The following is a 6,000-nucleotide window of genomic DNA, read 5'->3' on the forward strand; positions in this document are numbered from 1 at the left end:
AGTACACAGGACTAACTGGTTGCAAGAGCTCAGAGCAGAAAGGATCACCAGCACCCCTGTAGGGCGTCGGCTGCCTTATATCCACCCAGTGATTCCGGGTGTCCAATCAGGCTCCACCTGTTCAGATGACAGGTTCTTCTCAACCCAATCAATTTCACTACCTCTCTTCACCAGCAGAGGGAGTTCATCAGACATCAACGGTGAAGGGGAAAATGAACTCACAACACCTACCGTTCCAAGGCTCCAGGCTCTTTGGGGCCAAGCTGGACCAGATCGTTTTGGGTGCCACCGGAGGTAAAAGCACTTCTCTGCTCCAATCCAGACCAAGATGTCCCTTCAGTTGGAAAGGACCCCAGACTTTTCGCCCATTTCAGCCTTTCTCTTCCTCAGGCGGCTCCTCCCAGCAGGAACGTTCTTCCGCACAAAGGGAAAGAAGTAAACCTTCCTTCAAACCGACTCCTCACTGGAGGCCTAAAGGCTGCCCCTCTAAGCCCTCCAGGTCCCGCAGTCACAGATTCTCATCTAAATGACGGGTCACCCCCCAACTGGAAAGCTTTCCAGGGTGGGAGGCAGGCTTCTTCTTTTCAGGGACACATGGTTGTCGACGACGCCTGGGTCAGGGAGATCTTTACATCCGGCTACAAGATGTTTCCTCCTCTCTCGTCCACCAAAGCAGTCCACTCATGCCCCAGGACTTCTCCAGGCCGTCTCTTCCCTCCTAAGCTCAGGGGTTATCGTACCTGTCCCTTGGCACGAACGGTTTTCAGGGTTCTTCTCAAACCTGTTCGCAGTCCCGAAAAAAGATGGTTCCCTCCGCCCGATCTTGGATCTCAAGCAGTTGAATCGCCACCTTTGGATTCGCGACTTCAGAATGGAGTCCTTGTGCTCGGTGATCGCCTCCATGGAGCCGGGGGAATATCTTTGCTCTGTGAACATTCAGGACGCTTACCTGCACATCCCTGTTAGTCTGCAGCATCAGAGGTTACTTCGGTTTGCCATCCAGGAGCACTATTAGCAGTTCACGGCACTCCCGTTCGGCCTGACATCCGCCCCCAGGGTCTTCACGAAGGTCATGGCGGCGGTCATGGCCATCCTTCATTCCAAGGGGATTCTCAAAGTCCCTTATCTCGACAATCTCCTTGTCAAAGGCCCGTCTCGCCAAGACTGCGATCAGAGCCTCCAGATCACCCTGAACACTCTGGTCCGTCTCGGCTGGATAATCAACAAAGAGAAGTCGACCCTGATCCCAACTCAGCGTCTCGTGTTCCTGGGCATGGAATTCAATACCATCCAAGCTCAAGTCTTCCTTCCAAAGGAGAAGTTCTCATCTCTCCGGCAGGGGATCAAAGCCCTAAAGTGCCCAGTTCCTCTTTCCCTTCAGTTCTGCATGAGTGTACTGGGCAAGATGATCACCTCCATGGAAGCAGTGCCTTATGCCCAGTTCCACACCTGCCCTCTCCAGCTGACCCTTCTGTCAACCTGGGTCAAGAGAACAATTTCCCTGGATCGTCCAGTGCTTCTACATCTCAATGTGAGACAGTCCCTCACTTTCTGGACGCTATCCACCTCTGTCCTGCGCGGGAGGTCATTTCTCCCTCTCCAACGGCAAGGTCATTACCACCGATGCCAGTCTTCAAGGTTGGGGAGCGGTCTTCCTCCATCTCACAGTGCAGGGTCGCTGTAATGTTCAGGAAGCCCTCCTTCCAATCAATCTCTTGGAGATCAGGGCAATCCTTCACTCCTCCTCCACTGGCAATCCCTCTTCGCAGGCAAGCTGGTCTGCATTCACTCGGACAATGCCACAGCTGTGGCTTACATAAACCACCAAGGCGGGACTTGCAGCAAGCAGATTATGGTAGAGGTAGCAAAGATTCTGCGCTGGGTGGAACGCCACGTCCCTGCCATATCAGCTGTTCACATTTCAGGGGTGGACAACTGGGAAGCCGATTTCCTAAGTCGTCAGGGGCTTGCGTCAGGCGAGTGGTCCCTCAACCCCACCATCTTCAACCAAATTTGTCAGAGGTGGGGCGTTCCGGATGTCGACCTAATGGCTTCTCGAACGAACCACAAGGTTCCCCGGTACGTAGCCAGGTCCTGGGACCCGATGGCCGTCGGTTGCGACGCACTAATGATCCCGTGGTCCCAGTTTTAGATGCCCTATCTTTTTCCACCTCTTCCCTTGATTCCAAGAGTCGTGAAAAAGATGAAGGCAGAAGGCGTCCCCGTTCTGTTAATAGCTCCAGACTGGCCTCGGCGTCCTTGTTATGCGGAGCTAGTGAACATGCTCTTGGATATTCCTTGGAGTCTTCCAGTCCGTCAAGATCTATCACACGGGCCCCTCTTCCACCCGATTTCTTAGTCGCTGACTTTAACGGCATGGCCGTTGAGGCCGCGGTCCTGAGGGACGCAGGTTTCTCTCACAAGGTCATACAGACCATGATTAGGGCAAGAAAACCGGCCTCATCACGCATCTACCACAAATGTTGGAAGGCCTTCTTTCGGTGGTGTGAGGAATAAAGTTTGTTTCCTATGACTTTTTCTCTTCCCTCCGTCCTTGGTTTTCTGCAAATGGGTCTCGACTCGGGCCTTTCACTCAGTACTCTAAAGGGTCAGGTGTCCGCTCTGTCCATTCTCTTCCAGAGGGATCTGGCTTCCTTTTCTCAAGTGAAGACCTTTCTTCAGGGTGTTGCTCACCTAGCGCCTCCTTACCACCCTCCGGTTGATCCGTGGGATCTCAATCTTGTCCTAGGTGCCCTCCAGCATGCGCATTTTGAGCCAATTCAGGATATTTCCTTCTCCCTCCTTTCATGGAAAGTGGCCTTCCTGGTCGCCATCACCTCTAATAGGAGGGTCTCGAGTTGGCAGCTTTGTCCTTTCCTGGCTCTGCACCAGGATAAGGTGGTCCCTCGGCCTGTTCCTTCTTTTTTGCCAAAGGTAGTTTCTGTCTTTCACATCAACGAGGACATAGTCCTTCCTTCTCTGAGTCCTTCCCCAATTCATCCCTTTCAAAGATGTCTCCACAAGTTGGATTTGGTCAGGGCTATTCGAGTCTACCTTTCTAGGGCTGCTTCCTTTCAGTCCAATTCTCTGTTTGTCGTCTCTGAAGGTCGTTGAAAGGGGCTCCCAGCTTCTGAATCCACCATCGCTTGTTGGATTTGTTCAGCAGTTCTGGAGGCATACCGTGTTCAAGACAAACAGCCCCACTCTACCCGGGCTGTGGGAGCTTCCTGGGCCGTTTGTCACCAGGCTTCGGCTTTGCAAGTCTGCAAGGCCGCTACCTGGTCGTCCCCTCACACTTTTGTGAGGTTTTACAAGGTGAATACTCACGCCTCTGCTGATGTAAGCCTGGGTAGGAAGATACTGCAGGTGGCGGTTTCTCACCGGCCTACCTAAGTTCCTTTCTCTTTGCATTTTTCCCACCCTTGAGACTGCTTTTGGACGTCCCATAGCAACCTGTGTCCCCCAATAAAGCGAGAAAAAGGGATTTTTGGTACTTACCGTAAAATCTTTCTTGGAGCCTTCATTGGGGGACACAGCTCCCTCCCTTTATGTTGTACCATGTTGGACAATGTGCCGTTGTTTGGGTTGGTACATAGGTTGAGTTTTTATATTTGCTCCTACTACTGCTTTGGCACCAACTGAGTTGCCTTGTGCCTGTCGGTAGGTGTATACTGCTGAGGAGGCGCTATTTTTTCTTACTTGCATAGTGTCATCCTCCTAGCAACAGCAGCATACACCCATGGTAACATGTGTCCCCCAATGAAGGCTCCAAGAAAGAGATTTTACGATAAGTACCAAAAATCCCTCTTTTATTATTATTTTTTTATTTTTTTTTAATATTTTTACAATTATTTAAAAAAAAAAAATATTTCATTCTAACTTTTTTACACTTTGTCCCACTATGGGACAGTCCAGTTTTTGCAAGCTGATCACTTCTATATCATGCAGATGAACTAACTAAAGTCACTAACGGCTTACTAACCGCCAAGAGCAAGCGACACTACTCTGTCCTCCTTCTCCTGGACCTGTCCTCTGCCTTCGACGCCGTAGACCATTCCCTCCTGCTACAGACTCTCTCATCTCTCGGCATCACAGACTTGGCCCTATCCTGGGTCTCCTCATACCTAACAGACCGAACATTTAGTGTCTCCCTCTCACACACCACCTCCTCACCTCGCCCCCTGTCTGTTGGTGCTCCTCAAGGCTCTGTCCTAGGATCCCTACTATTCTCCATCTACACCTTTGGCTTGGGACAGCTCATAGAATCCTACGGTTTGCAGTATCGCCTCTATGCCGATGACACGCAGATCTACCTATCTGGACCCAACCTCGCCTCCTTACTGACTGAAATCCCACAATGTCTGTCTGCTATCTCAGCCTTCTCTGCTCGCTTTCTCAAACTGAACATGGACAAAACAGAATTCATCATCTTTCCCCCATCTCACTCTATCCCTCCACCAGACCTATCTATCAATGTCAATGGCTGCTTTCTTTCCCCAGTCCCGCGTTCGGTGCCTTGGGGTGATCCTTGACTCTGCGCTCTCTTTCAAAGCACGTATCCAAGCCCTCGCCTCCTCCTGCCGCCTCAAACTCAAAAATATTTCCCGGATCCGCTCATTCCTCAATTACGAAACCACAAAAACACTAGTGCATGCTCTTATCATCTCCCGCCTCGACTATTGCAACCTCCTACTCTCTGGCCTCCCCTCTAGCACTCTGGCTCCGCTCCAGTCCATCCTACACTCTGCTGCCCAACTAATCCACCTGTCTCCCTGCTATTCCCCAGCCTCCACCCTATGCTAGGCCCTTCACTGGCTTCCTATTGCCCAGAGGCTCCAATTCAAAACCCTAACCATGACATACAAAGCCATCCACAACCTGTCTCCTCCATAAACCTTGGTGACCTCTGGCTTGATCATATACATCTGGTCCACTCTTAATTGTCTGGCCAAGATGAGCAGAGACCACTCCTCTCTGCTTCACACCTGACTGCACTTAGTTGTACATATATTGCAGAGTACAAGTCTGCATAGACTTCAGTCTGCATTGTGATTGCTATAAGTGTGTGCTAGAAGTGTGAAGATTAATTTAAGAATTAAAACCAGAATTGAACCAGAAGGGAACTGAAGGTAACTGGACACAGTCACTGTAAACAATGTTTCTGTTTGTTTTCACTTTCACCCCAATAATCCTTCACTTTCTGCTAATTCCCCTAATCCCTACTCCTAGTAAGGAACTGTTCATCTCTTCTTCAATCCTCCCCATCCACCTCACCTCCGCCTCAAAACTGTTCCTTAACATACAATCCTCTGTCTCCAAACACAGACAGCCCCCTCATGCCCTCTCCTGCTCCCACCTGCTAACACTTTCTCTGCTCCTTCTCACTGCTGGTGATATCTCTCCAAATCCTGGTCCTCCTCACCACATTCCCACAGTCATTTCTACCTCCCATCCACGCTCTATCACAACCTTCCGTAACCTCTCCAACCTTATACCCATTCACCCAGCCCCCGCTTCCCCAGTCCCACTAACAGGAGCTCTGTGGAACGCTCGCTCTGTCTGCAACAAGCTTTCCTACATCCATGATCTTTTTGTTACTACCAAACTCTCCTTCCTCGCCATCACCGAAACCTGGCTCACCCCTTCTGACACAGCCTCTCCTGCTGCACTTTCGTATGGCGGCTTCCACCTTTCTCACACCCCCCGCCCCAGCAGCAAACATGGTGGAGGAGTTGGTTTTCTCCTGTCAGATACCTGCTCCTTCACCCCAATCCCACTGCCACCCTCTGTTACCCTCCCTTCCTTTGAGGTGCACTCTGTGCGCATCTACTCCCCCTCCAACCTCCAACTGGCTGTCATCTACCGCCCCCCAGGGCCAGCCACCACCTTCTTTGACCACTTCACCACCTGGTTACTTCATTTCCTTTCCGCGGACATCCCTACTATCATCATGGGCGACTTCAACATCCCCATTGACACTTCCCTCTCAGCTGCCACTAA

General features: G+C 51.0%; 1 pseudogene; it reads left to right on the top strand.

Moving 5' to 3' along the window:
* LOC141092256 (sorting nexin-15-like) overlaps positions 1–1,015 on the top strand; it is a 76,531-nt pseudogene extending 75,516 nt beyond the window's left edge.
* The last annotated feature ends 4,985 nt before the right edge of the window (positions 1,016–6,000 follow it).

This window comes from Dendrobates tinctorius, unplaced genomic scaffold (genome assembly GCF_039654945.1).
Source record: "Dendrobates tinctorius isolate UK_male_01 unplaced genomic scaffold, ASM3965494v1 ptg000059l, whole genome shotgun sequence".
NCBI classification, from domain to species: domain Eukaryota; kingdom Metazoa; phylum Chordata; class Amphibia; order Anura; family Dendrobatidae; genus Dendrobates; species Dendrobates tinctorius.